Raw genomic sequence first — 18279 nt, 5'->3', positions numbered from 1 at the left:
TTACTGCTGCCTGGGTCCAGAACCCAGGGGCTGCTTCTGTGGACACCTCCTGTGGCCAGGCCTAGTTCCACAGGCATGTTCCATAGGAGGTTTTATATATTACCCCAATACAGGCTTCCCAAACAGCATAAATGGCTGCTGAGACATCAGGGCCTGTACCTGGCCTGTGCACTTCTGCTGTTAAGTAAAGAGTACTCTGGATGCTTCTATTTCATACGAGGCTTTCCCGTGTTAGAAGCTGATCCTTCCATAATTGGCAATGCATAGCCAAACAGAATATGGAAAGAAAAGACTATATCCTAAGAGGAGCACAAAGCTATGCTGAGATCTGGGCATAGTCAAGCTGGTTTTTAGGGCTGTGGGTCAGAAACTGAGAGAAACACAAGTGGAAGAGTGGGACCTGGGAACAAAACAGTCCCAGGTTTGATTCCCTGGTTAGCCACTTACTTCCTGACACTAATTTCAACACCTTTTGGCAGATTTCTCACCCATAAAACCGGGACACTAAGGCCTCCTTTATATCTAGAACGATTAGCAAATAATTAGATGACAACAGCTAATGTTTATTAGACACTTGCTGCGTCTGTGGCACATTGCCAAGCATTTTATGTTCACAATTTCATTTAATCCTTAGAAATTAAGAATTAACTATTACCATCTGTATATTAAAACATAAAGAAAGCACAGTGCAGAAAGCCCAGGCAATCTGTTCAGTGTTAGTTGGTAAAGACTATGAAACTTGGGATTTGAACCCAGGGCATCTAAGGCCAGATTGAATGACTGTACTATTCATTTTCCCCTGGAACAGGCACTTCCTTGGGATTAGTGGAAGCCAGTTCTCTCTCTTTCTCCTCTGCCCATGTCATAATAGGAGACGACCACCCACTGTAAGTATGGGATTGCCCAGAGTTATACAGATGGTAGGAATATAGCCAAGATTCACTCCCTATTTTCTTTTTGTGATAGCTGGAGGCATTTCACATGCAAAGGACCCTTAGGAGCCTGTCTGAGTGTTCCCAGAACCCTGTTGACTCTCAGTGTCCCCAGCCCTTAAAGTAAGTGATTTACCCCCATCTTGCACAAGCTTATACTGGTTTATCCAACAGTCTAGCCCCTGACACCTGCACTTGTACCTAGCAGGTTGACTTTGGTAAGTACTTGTTTTCTTCATAACACTTACAACTAAGGTCATCTAATTACATAATCATCCAGAGATATGGTCTAGGGACCATATATAAACTGAAGCCTATCCCAATACCAGACCAGAAATAGATATTAAGTTAAAGATATTATTTGGCATAATAGACCATGGAGCTCTCTGTTTTATCCTCATCTTCACATTCAACACTGAGAGGCTGAGAGCTCCTTCTCACATTTCCTGCCTCTGGGACATCACCTTGAAGACTCACATTCAGTTCAGAACTCAACAGTGTCACTGCCCACCTGGGTGACTTTTTTCTTCTATGGCACAAGTATTCTATACTTGAAAAAAATTTCCTTCTGAAGGCTTTTAAAACAGTGTGCAAATGACATGCTTTGATTCTTCTTCACAGTTGAGTAAAACCCTGGTGTGTATAATACCTCACTTTCTTTATCCCTGTGCTGATGGGCATCTAGGCTGTTTCCTTGTCTTGGTCATTATGATGTGTACAGCAATGATCAGGCATAGCAGAAACAACTACACCTACACAGGCTTGGACTCTCTTGGGATACTGAGACCTTGAAAGACTGAGTCATATGAAAATTCTACCATTAGAGGAAATCCATAGGATTTTCCCAGTGGCTACAGCAATTTATACCCCCACCAGAAATGAACAAGAGTCCCTTCTCCTTCCCATTCTTGACAGTTTGTTGCCACATGCCTCTTCATACTGCACTTTGTTGATAAGTCAGTAGATCCTCCCACACAATCTGTAATGGGTGAAAGGCAAGGATAGGGAAGAGCAAGGAGGGGTCACAGAGAAGCCCCATAGTCCCATCCATGTAAGTGGCCAGGACAGAGAAGCTCATGTGTTTCTGGATAATAAGGCATTTATTTCTTCTTGGGAGACAAGAGCCCAGTCTTGGTGCCAGAGAAACCCCAAGGATACTACCAGTTAGAGTAAGCAGAGAGTCCATGGGCTTAAGAGAAATCATGCTAGATTGTGGTTCCAGCTTTGTTACATACAAATTGCACTCAATAAACAAGTTATATGATATCACAAAGCCTAGCCTGTCATACATTCATTCCCTAGCTAGGAATTCTTCCAGTGATCATTTAATGCCTAGGGAATGTCAGATATTGTGTGAGGTTCAGGAATTTGAGAGTCAGAAAAATGATTTAGTAAGGGTTAATAAGAGCAGGTACTAGGCCTCCATCAATTACGATACCAATTAATACATAACTAAAATTTGTGATTTGTTCCATTAAAAAAATGACTGTAAGATCATTTGACAGAGGAAGCCCAAAGACAAGGCATTTGAGTTAAAAGCTAAAGAATGAAATGGGTCTTGGGTTGTCTAGGCAGAAGGAAGAAAGAGAATATCCTGAGTTGACTACATGTGCAAAATTCCTAGAGTAGAGACAAGCAAAATATATACATTATGGCCTGAACGAAGTCCTTACATCTTCAGGATGAGAGTGACTTTTTGATGGCAGGGGCTCAACCCAAAATTGATGCAGAGATCAAATCCAGTATGTTAAGGATTCTGGATGTATTCAAAAGAAAGCAAGAAGACATGAAAATTATTAGGCATTCACCTTTTTTCACTTTTCTTGGATTTTTGGTTTTTAACACAATACCTGAGAAGAATCAACTCAAGGGAGATAGGGTTTACTCTTCCTTGTGGTTCCAGGAGTAGAATGCATCCTAGCAGGAAAGTATGACAGCAGGAACAGGTGACTATTAGTCACACTGCACCCACAGAAAGGAAGGAGAGAGAAAATGGAAGCAAGTTAGGGCTATAAAACCTCAAGACCAACCACCTCTAGCAAGCATCCATCTCCTGATGGGCCCGCATCCTTCCCAAACAGCATCACCTGCTGGAGACAGAGTGTTCAAGTCCATGGGCCTGTGAAGAACATTTCACATTCAAATGTCAACAGCACTATCAGAAGTTGGTTTTAAGATCTTTCCATTTGCTATGTGCAGACAGAAGTGGAGAGGCCAATCAGAGAAATAGAGTAGTTTGAAATGATATCCAGAAGAGATGGTGGTGGTGGTGAAGAAGATGTGTCAGTGATAGAAGTGAGAAGAAGAAGCATTCTCAGACTGTTTAGGAGGAAACTACCAAGACTGGGTACTGGGGACTGAGTGAAGAGTGCAGTTGAGGGTGACTCTTGATGTTATATTAGTACTCATATGGATGGAAAGCCCATTCACCTCCTCAGACTCTTCCTCCCAGGTGGGACCCTAAGCACAAAATAGACATCTCATCTTACTTCTTCAAGCTTGGCACCTGCCTCTTAATAAATAACATCACAGGTCAGATATTCTGCTGCCAGGAATGAATGGATCAAAACCCTTCAAAATACACATATATTTAGAGTTATTTGTGCCATTTGTGAGCTAAGTGTCCTGAGGCAAGTCACTGAACTTCCTGTGAAGCTGTGAAACACAGATTCTAGTCCACAGCATCATTTCTACTCAAAAGCCCTTGGGACAAGTGGCAAATGGCGGTTCAAAATTTGAAACAGTTCATTTATAGACAGATGATAAAGATTTGTATACCATCTTATAGAATCTGAGACATTCTAAACTCAAATATTATCACACAAAAACTCTCTATGATGTGACACATAGCTCAACTTCTGTTTGGGTCAGATTTCACAATCAAATAAATTTAGCATTGAACTTGATGAAAGACAATTGTCTCTGTCCATTGCTTTTGGATCTAGTTTGTGAATCTGTAGCATAGTGCAAGAGATAATAATACATGAGTAGATGTCTTGCCTATGGCTAGTTCTGGACAATTAAATACTTATGAATGAGTACAGGGAAAAATTTTCTACCTACATCAAAATTCAACAGTCTCTATAAACACTATAGTTTGGCTTGAATAACTCCATCTTCTGTGTTATAAGTGGTCAGTGGTCCTTGGCATGATTCATTCTTCTTATTCTCCAATTCCCAAACCAAGACTTCAGTATCAGAGACAATTTCTACTCTAATCATCATGGTATGTTTTTTTTTTTTATTCTATAACTCTTAAGATTTGACACAGATCACCATTCCATAAAGACCCGTTGTTAGAAAAATCCTCAGAATCAACAACGTTCCACGTTCTCCAAAAGCAGCCTGGTGCGATGAAAGGCAGATACAGGATTCCCAGATTCCTTCCTTGCTTATGTTGGAAGTGGTTTGTAAGAAGCCTGTACCGAGAACAATCCCCAAATGTGAGATGTGTGAAAGTAAAAAGAGCCCTGTGAGTCCCTATACAGCAGCTGAGCAGCTTGATTGTGTAAGCTGGGGTCAGAAAAGCCCACCTAATTAGGCCTCATGTGATGCTGGACAGGCTATTATACTTCTGCCTGGATTTCAAGGACTCTACCTGCATAGTAGTTTTTAGTCAAAGAAACTTCTACCTTAAAAAAAAAATGTCATTCTTCTTCCAGAGTGTAATAAACTTTGGTTCCCTAAAGAGGTCTGGAAAGTAAGCTACAGCCATGGTTATCCCATGACAGGCAATCCCAGGTAGAATGCAAATGAGCAGTTATGTAATGTACTTCTCACTTGACACGGTGCCTTTGTGGCTGGCAAGGTCTCAGGATAAGTATGGTTCTGCAGCATCCTGAGGGACTTTGTTCCTCAGACTCTATGCTCTGACCATCCTGATCACAACCTCTTCTGGGCAGCAACCACAAAGCAGAAGCCTGTCAAAAGAAATCTCAAAAAAAAATGACTTCTTTTAAAAATAGCAAGTCTAGAGGTTTGAGGAGGGTAATGCAGGTAAGTAAATGTGGCTGGTGGTAGCATCTCAAGTTGTCATTTTTGCAAAACCTTGGCAAAGGTGGCCACAGACAGGGGCCTATGTCCAAAGTTGAGAAATATAGGGGCTGTGATCTGTAGGTGTGATTTGTATCCTTTGAGAAGGGACAGTGTGAGACAAGTCTGAGCAGTCCCTAAAGTCCGTATGAAACAAGGCATTCCCCTGGCAGCAGCTCCCAGGAAGCAGGGGCACTTCAGACTTGGGTTAAAATCATCTCTGTGCTTAATAGTGAGTACTGGGGGGGGGGGGAGCAAGAGGGAGAGGGAGTGGGGAGAGTATGTGTGTGTTTATGTGTGTATATGTGTGTGTACACACATGTACATATTTATGCACCTGAATTGGTTAACATATATGTGGAGTGCATTTGTACATGTGTGCATATCAGTATGGGGACTAGACAATATTCTCAGGTGTCCCTGTATCATTCTTCTTGTAACATCAATTCATGTATGTTCGTATGTATGTATGTATGTATGTATGTATGTATGTATCTATCTATCTATCTATCTATCTATCTATCTGTGTATCTACCAATCAATCATCTATATATTTCAAGACATTATCTCACTGGTTTGGGGCTTTCCAAATAAGTAAGCTGCCTGGTCTGTAGGCTCAGGGATTATCTCCCCCAACTCAGGGCCAGAGTTGCATCCAGGTTTTCCACATAAATTCTGGGGATTAAACACAGTACTCTTCCCTTGAAAGACAAACACTTTACTGACTGAGCCACCTCCCCAGACTTCAGATGTCATGTTCTTAAAAAGAACAAAACCGGAGACTCATACTCTTACCACCACTCCATAATGACCTGAGAGTTGCTTTTTCTGCAGAAAGAAAATCCTTTACCGGGCCAGGAAAAAAAATAATAATGTGTGCGTCACATGTGAAAATCTTAGAATCACAGCCAAGAAGCCAGTGAGGTCAATCACCTGTGTTTGCCCCAACCATAGGAGATGAGGAGGAAGAAGATTCAAGAAGATGAATCTTGAATCCTCAAACTAGAACAGTGGCTCCAAATACACACCCTGGGGCCAGGGCAGCAGCGGGCCTGCAGGAGAGTGCAAGCATTCGGGTGAGTGCTAGGCTGGATGGCTCACTCTCTGAGTGCCAACACTTGGCATTTTAATATGCACGATAAATGATAAATTCTCCCCTTTACTTGTTTCTCAGCAGCTGTTGTAATGGCACAAATAGTAGGGGAAGTGGCAGAAACAGTGATAGAAATAATAGTATTTTAAATTTTTCCACTTTTCTCTGGTTTAAATAAAAGAGTACAGGTCTCTGGGAAGAGTCCCTAAAATCCAAAGGGCATGACAAGGAAAGGGAGACCTCCAATGAGCTCATCTGCAGGGAAAAGTCTGTGCCAAAGCTGCTGCTGTCTCCAAAGTAGCTACTTAGCCACTTGAACGAAGAGAACTTTTCTCTTCTCTTCTCTTCTCTTCTCTTCTCTTCTCTTCTCTTCTCTTCTCTTCTCTTCTCTTCTCTTCTCTTCTCTTCTTTCCTTTTCTTTTCTTTTCTTTTCTTTTTTTATTGGATATTTTATTCACATTTCAGATGTTATCCTTTCACCCCATCCCCCTTGCCCACCAGGAACCCCCTATCACATCCCCCCTTCTCCTGCTTCTATGAGAATGTGCCACCACCCACCCACCCCTACTCCTACCCCCTCACCATTGAATTCCTCCACACTGGGCATCCAGCTTTCATGGGACCAAGGATCTTCTCCCCCACCTATGCCCAACAAGGCCATCCTCCTCTACATATACAGCTGGAGCCATGGGTCCCTCCCTATGTGCTCCCAGGCTGGTAGTTTAGATCCTGGGAGCTCTGGTTGGTTGGTATTGTTGCTCTCCCCATGGGGCTGCAAACCCTTTCAGCTCCTTCAGTCTTCTAACTCCTCCATTGGGAACCCCATGATCAGTTCAATGGCTAGCTGTGAGCGTCTGCCTCTAAATATGTCAGACTCTGGCAGACCTCTAAGAAGACAGCTATATCAGGCTCCTGTCAGCATGCACTTCCTGACTTCCACATCAGTGTCTACCTTTGATGATTGCACATGGGATGGATACCTAGGTGGAACGGTCTCCAGACGACCTCTCCTTCAGTTTCTGTCCCACACTTTGTCTCCATATTTGCTCCCATGAGTATTTTGTTACTCCTTCTAAGAAGGACTTAAGCACCCACACTTTCTCCCCAGAATGCATTGTCTTTATTACCTCCAATGCATCCAGTGTTCCCTTTACACTCAGGCATTTATTAATTTGTCCATTCACTCATTCTTTAAGTCACCAATCTGAGCAAGACCTCATGCCTAAACATAGGGATTCTACAGCAAGGATACCATGTGCTGTTTGAGGTTCATTCTGAGCCTTGATCCAGCCAGAGAGTAGATTCTTCCCTGTCCCCATTCCTTCAAAACTTTGGGCTGTTTCCTGAGCTTCTACAGAGAGGGCTGAGCATTCTGCAACCCCTGGGCTAGCACAAGGTGGCTGAGGGACTCAGCATCTTTTCACCATCTCTCCTGCCAGCATCCAGCCTCCAGGTGTCACTTGTTACTGTGGACACCTGTTCTCCTGCTGCCTGCTCACTTCCTCCAGCTTTGATAAGGTCACCCACTGTGCTTTATAATGCAAAAATAATATTCCTGCTGCCAATGCAAATTATGTCTGAATCATCCACCTATCCCTGCCTCATGCAGAAAGCAGCACCGTGGGGGAGAGGTGGGCCAGGCCACACATACAAGACTTATTAAGACCTAATGAAACACCTTCCTTGTGGTGACCACCCCCTCTCAGGAGAGATCAACAAAATGCATTAAAGAAGCAGATGTGCAGCTGGGGCAAAGGCATCTACAGCACCAAAGCCAGTCAGGGAGGAACTAGGTGTTCTCCAAGGGTAAGGTCTCAGGGCTTCTTCCCCTCTGCAATCAATGTATTATGGCAATAGCCCTAGTTATCCCAGCCTCTTGGAGCACAGGAGTATCACCCTGGTTTAATATAAAACTCACCATACAAGCCAACTGCAGGCATTTGTTGAGATTCAAATAGAGGATAGTGGTTCTGTAACCAAGGGGATGAACAAATGAAGCATTTGAATAATTAATTCTTCAGAGTTCTCTGTGTACACATCAGGAACCTGGGTTCCCCTCTTGCTGCACAGGCAGTGATAAGCTCTGGAGAGCTTTGATAAGAACACATATAGGTCTGGGGATGGGTTCTTAGAAGCTGCAATGCCTGCTTTTTTCTCCCTTTCTTTTCTATGTCTCTGCCCCCAATATCAAGCCTATTTAAAAAGAGGTGAAGGAACTGGGCACCCTCGCACATTAGTCAGAAATATAGCTAAGGGCAAACTTATCTCCACTACAGGCCACCAATATGACTCTGAAGAGAACAACAGACCTGATCCATCCTTGGGTTTTCTCCCTTCAATAATAGAGACAATGATAAGATAATCTCTAGCCCCTCCCATTTTTTAATGAAGATCAAATTAGATCATGCCTGAGTATCAATCAGGGTCACACTGGGCATGTTCAAGTGACGGGGACCCCAGCAGAGTTAGTAAACAGCTGGGTCACAAGATCATAGATCTTGGATGAGTCAGGACAATGAATAGTAGGGGCTACGGACATCTATCTCCAAGGTCAGTTGGAGTGGTGGGCAGAGCACTAATCCTGAAGCCATGGTAGTTTGAACCTTGATTCCATTATATAGCCTTAAGCAAGTAAGTTAGACTCTGAGCCCTGGTTTTCTCATCAGGAATTTCAGAGAATAATTTCTACCTCACGGGAATACTCTGAAAGAATTCTTAACAGACACCAGGTTAGAGAGAACAGTGATGAGAAAGCTCTTTTGACAGGTTCTGTGACCTTCAGTCAAGAGACATAGTTGGCCTAAGGTGAGGTAAAGGAGAGATTTAAAGAACAAGTACCAATAACATACTTTCCTCCTCAACTCCAGTTCCCTGGCATAAGAAAGCAAGGTTGACTCATAAAGTCAGCTGTCCAAAAGCAGTAAACAAGACAGAGAAGGACGGAGGGAATTCAGAGGGTCACATGGACAGTAACAGCATAGAATATAAAGCATGCAGGGTTTCAGTAGCCATGCTGACATGTTTGCTCCAGCAAAACCTTGGATAATGGTGATTATCCAGGTCTGTCCCTGGTCACCAGAAGGCTAACTGAAGTTCAAAGGCAGATGCCATAGTCTAGATGTTCAGTCATTTCATATACCTACCATGTTCACCTAGAGAACTCCTCTATATTTTACAGGTAATGACTTAGGGTAGTAAGAGACTTTGGGTGTTTCTACCCTCAGAATAGAAAATAAAGTCTTTCTAGCAGCCAAAATGGCCCTTGTCTTTGTCCATGGAATTGGTAAAGTAAAAGAAGCACAGTTCCTGAATAACAAGTCTTACTTTCTCGGCCACAGCCAGCATAACATACTTCTAAAAATGTTCTCTCTCGTTCTAGGTCTGAATTCAGAGATTCACAGAAAATATATCTCCTTATTTTATAAAAATGCTCTCTGGAGGCACAACATGGGATGGCCACATGTCCTGAGTCATACATTGCCAGTGATGTCATCCTTGTGAAGACATCACAGAGTATAACTGCATGAACCAGGATGTCTATATCATTAGGCATATATATAATCGTAGGAGAACGTTACTGAGTATACGTGGCCTGTCACTGACCAAAACATTATTATACAGGACTGCAGATCAAATCAACCGATCCAACAGATAGAGAATTGACCATGTCTAACTCTGAGAAGATCTGGACAGGTAACATATTTTTAGGTACTATCCTAGGACTCTCCTTATATATCCTGAGGTCTGCCAAACCTGGAAAGACTCCTTCTCCAAGATAGATTTGAGGCAGGATCTTAAATCTTATATATTCCAAGTTGACCTTAAGTTTCCCATATAGATGAGGATAACCTTCACCTTCTGACTTTACTTCATTTATCTTCACAGAGTTAGGATTATAGACATGTGTCACCATGCCTGCTTTGTGTGGCTCTGGAGATCAAACCCTGAGACTGATGGATGTTGGGCATGCATTCTACCAACTGAGCTACATTCCTACTCTGAAAAGGCAAAAGTTTAAAACCAGAAAATAAACTAGGTCTTATTCAGTAAAGGATAGGCCCACCAAGGATAGCAGAAGTGGGATTCCATTAATTAATCATTCCATGAATTAATAAAACTAGTTTCCACTAAACAGTGCTGTGACTCTGTCTTCCTGGCATCAGCTTTTGGGAATCCCCCAGCAGCATGTCAGATCCACCTTACTCGGTTGCTATGTACCCAACTGTCTTAAAGTTTTCTCCTCAAAAGCATCACCTAAACTTGCTCATTCTTTCATGACTGAGCTGTCAGTTTAACCCACAGCCCACGGCCTAGTCCTTCCTTTTCAAGAAATATGGAAGATGTTCCATATTTCATGGACTTTATCTGAAAATCTGGTCCAAGAGTTTACTTCAGAGCATTTCCTCCCAACTACGTAGTGATTTGGAACTGTCTCTCTAGAAGGACAGCTCTGTAACCCATCTGCCTCTACACTCTGTTCTCTCATGTCACAAAACCTCAGAGAAGGGAAAGTACTGATTACCCAGGTCTCATTCCACACAAGTGAGATCCTCTTTAGTCCTCATTAGAGCCCTTGGTAGCTGGCTCATTGCTAAGTCAAACGTGCAAGCACTGTCTCCTTGACACTTCCTTAGATCTTTACGTAATTACAGCTGTTCCCTCCTGTCCACCATTCTGCACTGTTTCACACGTCCATGTTAGCCATCTTCTGATATTCCTTTCCACTCATTAGAGTGGAACATTTTGTTCTTGTCTCACATCTCTGTCCCTTGTACGATTCAAGGAGCACTTGAGTTTCTGTCCCTGCTATTATCTTGAATAATAAATAGCATTCTGTCCACTGTCGAAGAGCAAATGACTGCTTGATTTACTGTTTCCCACAGAAAGTATCTAAAGTTACAACGAATCTTAATGCTCCCAGCTACTAATGAAGGCTGTTGCTTTACCAGTATTGATTTCTATTATTTTTTTTACTTAATTCTATTCATTCTAACGTTACTTGATGCGCTTCTTTCTTTCCAATCTAGTTCTCAATGATCCATTATAAGCATCCATAGCTATATCTCACTGCTTTTCTTGAATACCATTTTCACTTTTAAAAGTATCCCAGTTAAGGGCAAAAACATCTTCGATCATGATGGTTCCAGAGAACAAGATGCTCTCTGTTTCTCTGCCCATTCCTTCAGCTCTAAATCCAGATATTGATATGACAATGCCAGGGATAATCAGACCTTAGCAAGGAGGTAGACAGCACAATCTATAGCTTTGGAAACATCCCAGGGTTACTGCATCTACTTAGCTCTGCAAAACAGCCACGACAGTAAATGTATGGGTATATCCCTGTTTCTGTATAATTTGTAAAAATCAAGCTCTTAGATCTCAAGTTTAGACCATAACTTGCCAACTTATTTTTTATTATATATTTATATTAACAGATCATGAGATTGATAGTTCTCCTACTTAATGAAGGCCATGTGTTGCAATTGTATCTGGAATGTTTCCCCCAAATGATCTTGTTTTGACACCTGGAGCCTCATTTGCAGTATTATTTTAATGGCTGTGGACTCTTGAGGGAAAGGCCTTTGCTGGCTGAAGGAGATCAATATGACTGGGCTTTAGAAAGTTATAACCACCCTTGGTTCTGGCCTTTTCCTTGCTTTCTGTATGTCAGCATGTAAATAATGGTCACTCCTTTCTTTCAGCTTTAGGGACCAAACCACACATTGATGCCATCATAATGGACTGTGACCCTATGGTACCATGAGCCAAAATAATAAATCTTTCTTCTCTCAAGGTGTTTCAGTCAAGTATTTTGGTCATAGTGATGAAAAGTGACTAAGACACCATGGGAGTTTGGAAATGTCAGAGTTGGGATATGGGGACATTACAAGTTTGATGGTGTATTTGCCATAGTGGAGAAACTAATAAGACACTCAAGTGAAGGGAACATGTTGGCATTTGTTTTCTCCAAGCATAGACTGAGAAAAAGCTTAACTTGAGATAAAAAATGAAGGCTGCATTCAACCTACAATAGACTTCAAGGTAATCACCACCTAAGGGAGATCCTCAGTAGAGTCTACCGAGCTACATAAAAGCATTTTGTGGCTCTATGCACTCTAAGAGGGCCAAAAACCAGTAAAAGAGACTGGAAAACATCAATCTGCTCTGGGGATGACAAAGACAGAGTGATGATCCAGAAGTCAAGTGAGGAGTGAACTTCAAGAAGAAAGTGACTAGACAGGAAGCAGAGGGTACAGGTCAAAGGAGACAAGTGGCACCATATTTAGCTGTGGAGGCCACTGTGTCCTAGACTATATCAGTTCCGATGAAGGGTGGAAACAGGCAGAATGGCTGCAGTGGTTTGGTGCCGTATCATGAAAGGAAAGACTGATGGCATTGACTATGAGCCATCTCTTGAAGAGATTAACTAGAAAGGGAATAGAGAACCTAAGCCTTTTATTTTAATGATACTTTTAAAATTCATTTGTGCATATAAAAATCAAACATCGTTACAGCATCCAAACCTTCCCCATACCAATACCATGTAGAATCTAACTACATTTTGTTTTCTGCTTCCTAACATATAACGATCCACTTTCCCTGCTAAAGCACCAATTTTTCTAATTGCATTAATAATCAATCCTCTCTCCACTAATGTACAATCCATAATCATCACATAGTAAATGCTTGCACATACGCCCATCACTCTTACTTTATTTTTTTGGTTGGTTCCAATTATTTTCCACTAGCTGCAAAAGTAACATGTTTATGGAGTTACATCATTTTAGAACTCTTTATAACCTCTTACTGTGCAAATGACCCATTTGTTTTAAAACAATTAGTTGTTTACTCTTCTCAGAGGCATATGCCTTTTTTTGTCTAGACCTAGACGGATTTCTGACAGGTCACAAAAGCCTAAACAGGAAAGAAAACTGAGGGAGAACTAACATATTGATACGACTGAATGTTTCCATTCAGAAACACGCTATTTTCCCAGGAATTCCAGTCTTTTGTGTGTCCAGTTTTTCAGGCTTTTCATCCAGGCCCTACATCTGATTATCATCTTCATCCTGAACCCTTAAAATATTCTGACCCTATTATTATTGGGATTCCTTTGTTCTGTACAGTATGCATTAAAAACCGCACATAGGAGAAAAGCTAACAAATTTTTTTTTAATTTATTTTGTATCTGGCTCCTAAAACCTCTCCCTAATGTCAATGGATTTTTCTTTGATGCACTTGCATGCATTTTTTAGAATATTAATCATATTTTTCTAAAGCCTCTGCCCTTTGATTATTTTTTCTGAGCCAAGCATTTTTTCCTCCTTAGGAGGATTTTTTTTTTTCTTACCGTTTCATTCTGTAAGTGTGTCCTTCACACGGGGATTTCATCCCCCTGAGGTTGTTCTCCTTCACATACCCACTCGTCTGGCCTGGCCACATGTCTTCTGGTATCTATAATGTTCAGTTCATGAGGTTGTACACGGGAGACACTAGCTCACCAGCCCCAGGTAGAAAAGAGAATAGACCAGAAGGAGATGGAACTGAAGAAACTCACTGAGAAATCTAGACTTACCAGTGGAGTGGTCATCCACCAGTCAATCCGAGTGGCCAAGAGAATATGCCAAATAAAGGCTCTACTTGGGTTGCTAGGATACTTGAGAGATCAAATGAAGTAATGAAGCTTGCATAGCAAAGATGATCGAGTCAAAGCATCAGGAGGTGAGATGCTGGTAGCCCAAGGCTGGATGGCAAAACTATGAGAGGCAGCCAAGTTACATTTCGGAAAGACAGCAAAAGAAATTGAGTAAGGAGCAGCATCTTTTTGTCTTGTCTATCAGCAAGACCAATTCAACCAAAGACATGTATCTTGGTTTGTGTGGCTTTTCCCGAGCCCTTTAGTCTAAACAATGAATCACAGGGTCTTCAGGGACAGGTATTAACTGGCAAACCACAAAGCCTCAAGGAGTCCAATCCCTAAAAGAACACACAAAAAGCCCAGAATGGTAGTGCATATTGTAATGTAAGCACTGGTGATACTGAGACAAACGGATCCCTGGAGCTCACTGCATTTTGATGCAGCCTAAAAATGGTGACACCTAGAGCCCAGTGAGAGACCTTGCTTCAAAATCATAAGAATGACAGCTCCATGCTGGGCAGTGGTGGTCACGCCTTTAATCCCAGCACTTGGGAGGCAGAGGCAGGCGGATTTCTGAGTTCAAGGCCAGCCTGGTCTACAGAGTGAGTTCCAGGACAGCCAGGGCTATACAGAGAAACCCTGTCTCAAAAAAAAAAAAACAAACAAACAAAAAACAAAACAAAAAAAAGAATGACAGCTCCTGGAAAAGGACAATGAGGTTGATTTTTGGCTTCTGTGTGCACTTGCACACACACTTAGAAATAATGGCTTCCATGTGCACTCACACATATGTGCACACACAAACACACTTAGAAATAATTTTAAATTAAAAAAAAATCTGATCCTACAATCTTGATCCCGCTGAGAATGCAGACAAGAGTGAGGCAGTCTTTCCCAGAGGCACTGGCTCTCTTCATGTATGACTTAAGGAAGCCATCTCAGAAAGTTTGAAGAATTCCTCCAAAGAGATAAACTAGTGAAGTCATATAAGCTGGATTTAGTGCAGGATTACCTAACCATACCTGCCGCCCATCATAATTCTCCCTGAAAACCTTCCCTAGCCACACAGCGACAGAATGGATGGAAAAACACCTGCCATGTGTCTTATACTCATCTTAGCTTGACACCTGGAAGCAGTAGAATCCACTACCCACATAATCCCACCTCCCCCAGCTCCTCACAGCACAGCAGACAGGGAGGCACAAAATGCCTCACTGCCTAGGAAGCAGCATGGTAGTTAAAGCAATCACAGGGAAAAAGTTCCCAAACTCTCTGAGCTGTACTCATTACCATAAACCTTGGAGAGGTCTGATAAGGTTCAGCCTTTATCTCCATGCCTGCTTGCTCCCTCTCTGCTCAGAGCAGCAGCTGGGCAAGGGATCACCTTCTTTGCAAGGAAGCAAATTAAATTAAATTAGATCCATGATGCTAGGTCCAACAGCAGCAGCAACACCATCAATAAAATTAAAATCTTGAAGCAAAAATAGGAAAACACTCCTCTGAAAACCATTGCCCAGTTACAATCCATTCACCACTGAGCCCCTCCATTGCAACTTTATATGAACACATGGGGTGATGGAGGAGGGACCAGCAGGAGAGACCCTGCAGTATCTTTTGGCAGCCTGAGCCTGGGTCTTTTGTTTGTCGTTGTTCTAGTCTTACAAAAGCACTTATCCAATAATGCATTTGACATATAAATAGGCCATTTCAGTGAATACGATCATTGAAAACCCTTTGCAATAAGAGTGTGTCACACTGGCTGTGCAAGAGTGTATTTATAATCGCCCAGCAAGGTATAGCAGAAAGGATGCCAAGTCTTCCAGAAAATATGGTGGCTGGCTTGCCATTTCACAGGGCTTCCATCTTCAGAGCTGAGTGACATAAACAAGAAGTTAAAAGAACCAAGAAAGCACGATCGATCCCGAACAACAGAAAGCACCTCAACTTTATGTCAAAGATTTTTAAGGTCATCCAGGTCAAACTGAAAGAAGATGAATCGATGTCTGTCCTCTTCTTCCAAATGGAATGACACTATTGAAGCTAAATACAGAAATTCCTGATTTGAAGGAAACAATTAAAAAAGTGTCTTCAAATCCTGGGGAAAGACATGAGCCACCTAGAGAGTATTTAGCCCACTATGGCTAGACATATTTCCCTAAACTCCTCTTAGAACTCCTTATCAGGAAGGAATGATAATGAGTCACAGGAAATACGGGATAGGGGATAGGCTAAGACAACAAAGGGGGGTCTTGGAAACTAAAGACCAAAGCCCCTGAAATGGAAGGACCTCTTCTTAAAGAAGTGACTCTTGGTTCTAGAGAAACACAAAGATGCTGGAGAAGGCAGCCCCAATCCTTTGAGGGTGTTTCCAGTGCCACGTGAGTGGAAATGATCTTACTAACAATTATCAGATATAGTTAAACATAGAGACTAGAAACAATGTTCCCATTGTCTCTATGTCTAACTATATCTGATAGTCCCATTTGCAAGTCTCCAGCGGCTTCCTCTCTCCAAAGAGGGGATGCACACAGTGCTCAAATAAAGTAAGGAACCAAGCAAAGGAGAATTTAGCATAGGGGCTGGAAAGATAGCTCAATGATTAAGAATGCTTCCTGCCTTCCAGAGGACCCAAGTTAAGTTCTCAGCTCCCACATCAGACAGCTCGGTGCTAAAAGATCAGGCATTCTCATCTGGCCATGTCAGATATTGACATACATGTGTCATACACACAAACAGATATACATACACACACAAACACAAAGTAATATTAAATCTTAAAAAAGAGAAGAGAAATTCAAAAAGAACCTATTGAGGTCAAAGAGCATGAACATGTGACTGACCTCTCCAAGCAAAGAGAAAAAAATTAAAGTAGTTCATATTAATTAAATAAACACTGAAGGTCTTCGAAGACAATATGGCATGCAAATGTCATTTTAATTGAGAATTGCTCCAGGAAACAGAATTAGGCAACTACTTTCTAACACGGGGAAAATGAAAGAGAGCAAACACTATGGAGTAAGTAGTCAAATAATGAGAATGGGTAATAGTTGTTTCCACAGGGGGAATGCATTAGCTTCATGGCTACAGGTAGGAAAACTTTCTTCCTTTCGTGGATATCTGATGTGAAACCCTAACTATGTGTTGGCAAGTTATGTGGAAGGTTGACACATGGCCAGGCCTGCTCTCATTGCATCCCCACTAGTGACATCAAAGTCACATGTTTATTGGTATGTTCATGTGAATGAAGAAGGGGAAGAGGAGAGCTGGGGAGAACACAAGGGAGAATACCGGCTGCCATGGAAGGATGATCACTGACTAGCAGTCACAAAACCCACTGTTAAGTCCATTGGGCACACTTGTTTCTGCCCTATTAAACGACGTGGGGTATGGGGTATATGCTCACAGGTGGATTACAAGCTCATTTTAAAAAACAAAACAAACCTCCATGTTTCACTTTTGTGAGGATCTGTCAATTGTCTCCCACAGTGGATACACAGGTTTTTCTTGCAGCATCAGAACTTCTATTCTTGGGTGGCTTTGATGAGACCCCTCACTTCTTGGAAGCTCTGTTTCCCTGTCTCTTACAGAGGTGGGGTTGGAGTAGCATCCCTGTTCCTATGCATGTTTCATGTCCACATCTTTTATTCCACATCAACCCTGACCCTCTGCCACCCACATCTGTTTCCATGAGCTTTCTGTGTGTGGAGCACCGCAATGAGAAAGTTTTGGCTCTGTTCCTTCTTAGCACTAGAATTATCTTAATGCACAGCCTCCACTTATATTAATACACTCCAGTTTCCATCCATATTTCTCAGAAAAACCTCCCCCCTCCCCAGTCTATTCTTTTTGCCCCTTTGCAAGCATCATCTTGTTCTGTCTGTTGGCTGTCAGCTTTTCTCTCCAAGCTTTCGCCTGGTTGCCAGATTCTTGGCTATTTCTCCACCCTCAGCTCATAACTACTTTTCCCCCAAGCTCAGCGACTGCTAAGTGGTCTTTGCAAAATCCTATTAGGATAATCTCCCTGTCCCGCGTCTCCTCTCAGCTGGGCTGCCTCTGGGAACCTCAGCTGTCTTCTTCCCAGATAGGCTGGCTCCTGAGCCATCCAGCATCGTACTTACTCACAAATGTGCTTACAAGAGCTCTCAAACCGTAGAGCCTTGCGGTCCATAAGTGAAGGTTAAACTCACTGTGGATGAAACTAAGATGTATCTCCTACAGAGACCGTTTCTTCTTGACCTGGGACCCCATCTCCTGCATAACACCAGAGATGAGGAACATCCTCCTCTACTACTCACTCTACTTTGAGTGGTTATATAGGGGATATCTTGTTTGCACCCAATTGTATCCCAGTGTCATCTAATATAACATATTATAAATCTTCATTATATATCTCTTGAATCCATAAATAAATGTGTTCTTCTAAAGAGCTGATGGTGAGGCTGTCCTCCTGTTTATCTATGATATCTAAAGCACCTATAGGGAAGGCTGGGATTTGTCTTGACATGGACACTTGTCATTGTAAAATGTTAGCAAAGATTTTATTTAAAACTGTTACAATAGAGAACAGAGCTAGGGCAAAAAGC

At 42.1% G+C, this 18279-nt stretch overlaps 1 protein-coding gene across 1 annotated transcript in view; it reads right to left on the bottom strand.

The window, feature by feature from the left end:
* LOC114623086 (receptor-type tyrosine-protein phosphatase T-like) overlaps positions 1-18279 on the bottom strand; it is a gene marked incomplete at its 3' end in the record, with an annotated part of 676953 nt that overhangs the window by 523073 nt on the left and 135601 nt on the right. The window lies entirely within an intron of this gene.

This window comes from Grammomys surdaster, unplaced genomic scaffold (genome assembly GCF_004785775.1).
Source record: "Grammomys surdaster isolate TR1022 unplaced genomic scaffold, NIH_TR_1.0 193, whole genome shotgun sequence".
Taxonomy (NCBI): domain Eukaryota; kingdom Metazoa; phylum Chordata; class Mammalia; order Rodentia; family Muridae; genus Grammomys; species Grammomys surdaster.
Note: the sequence above shows the minus strand (reverse complement) of the source record. Positions and strands in the feature narration are given on the sequence as shown.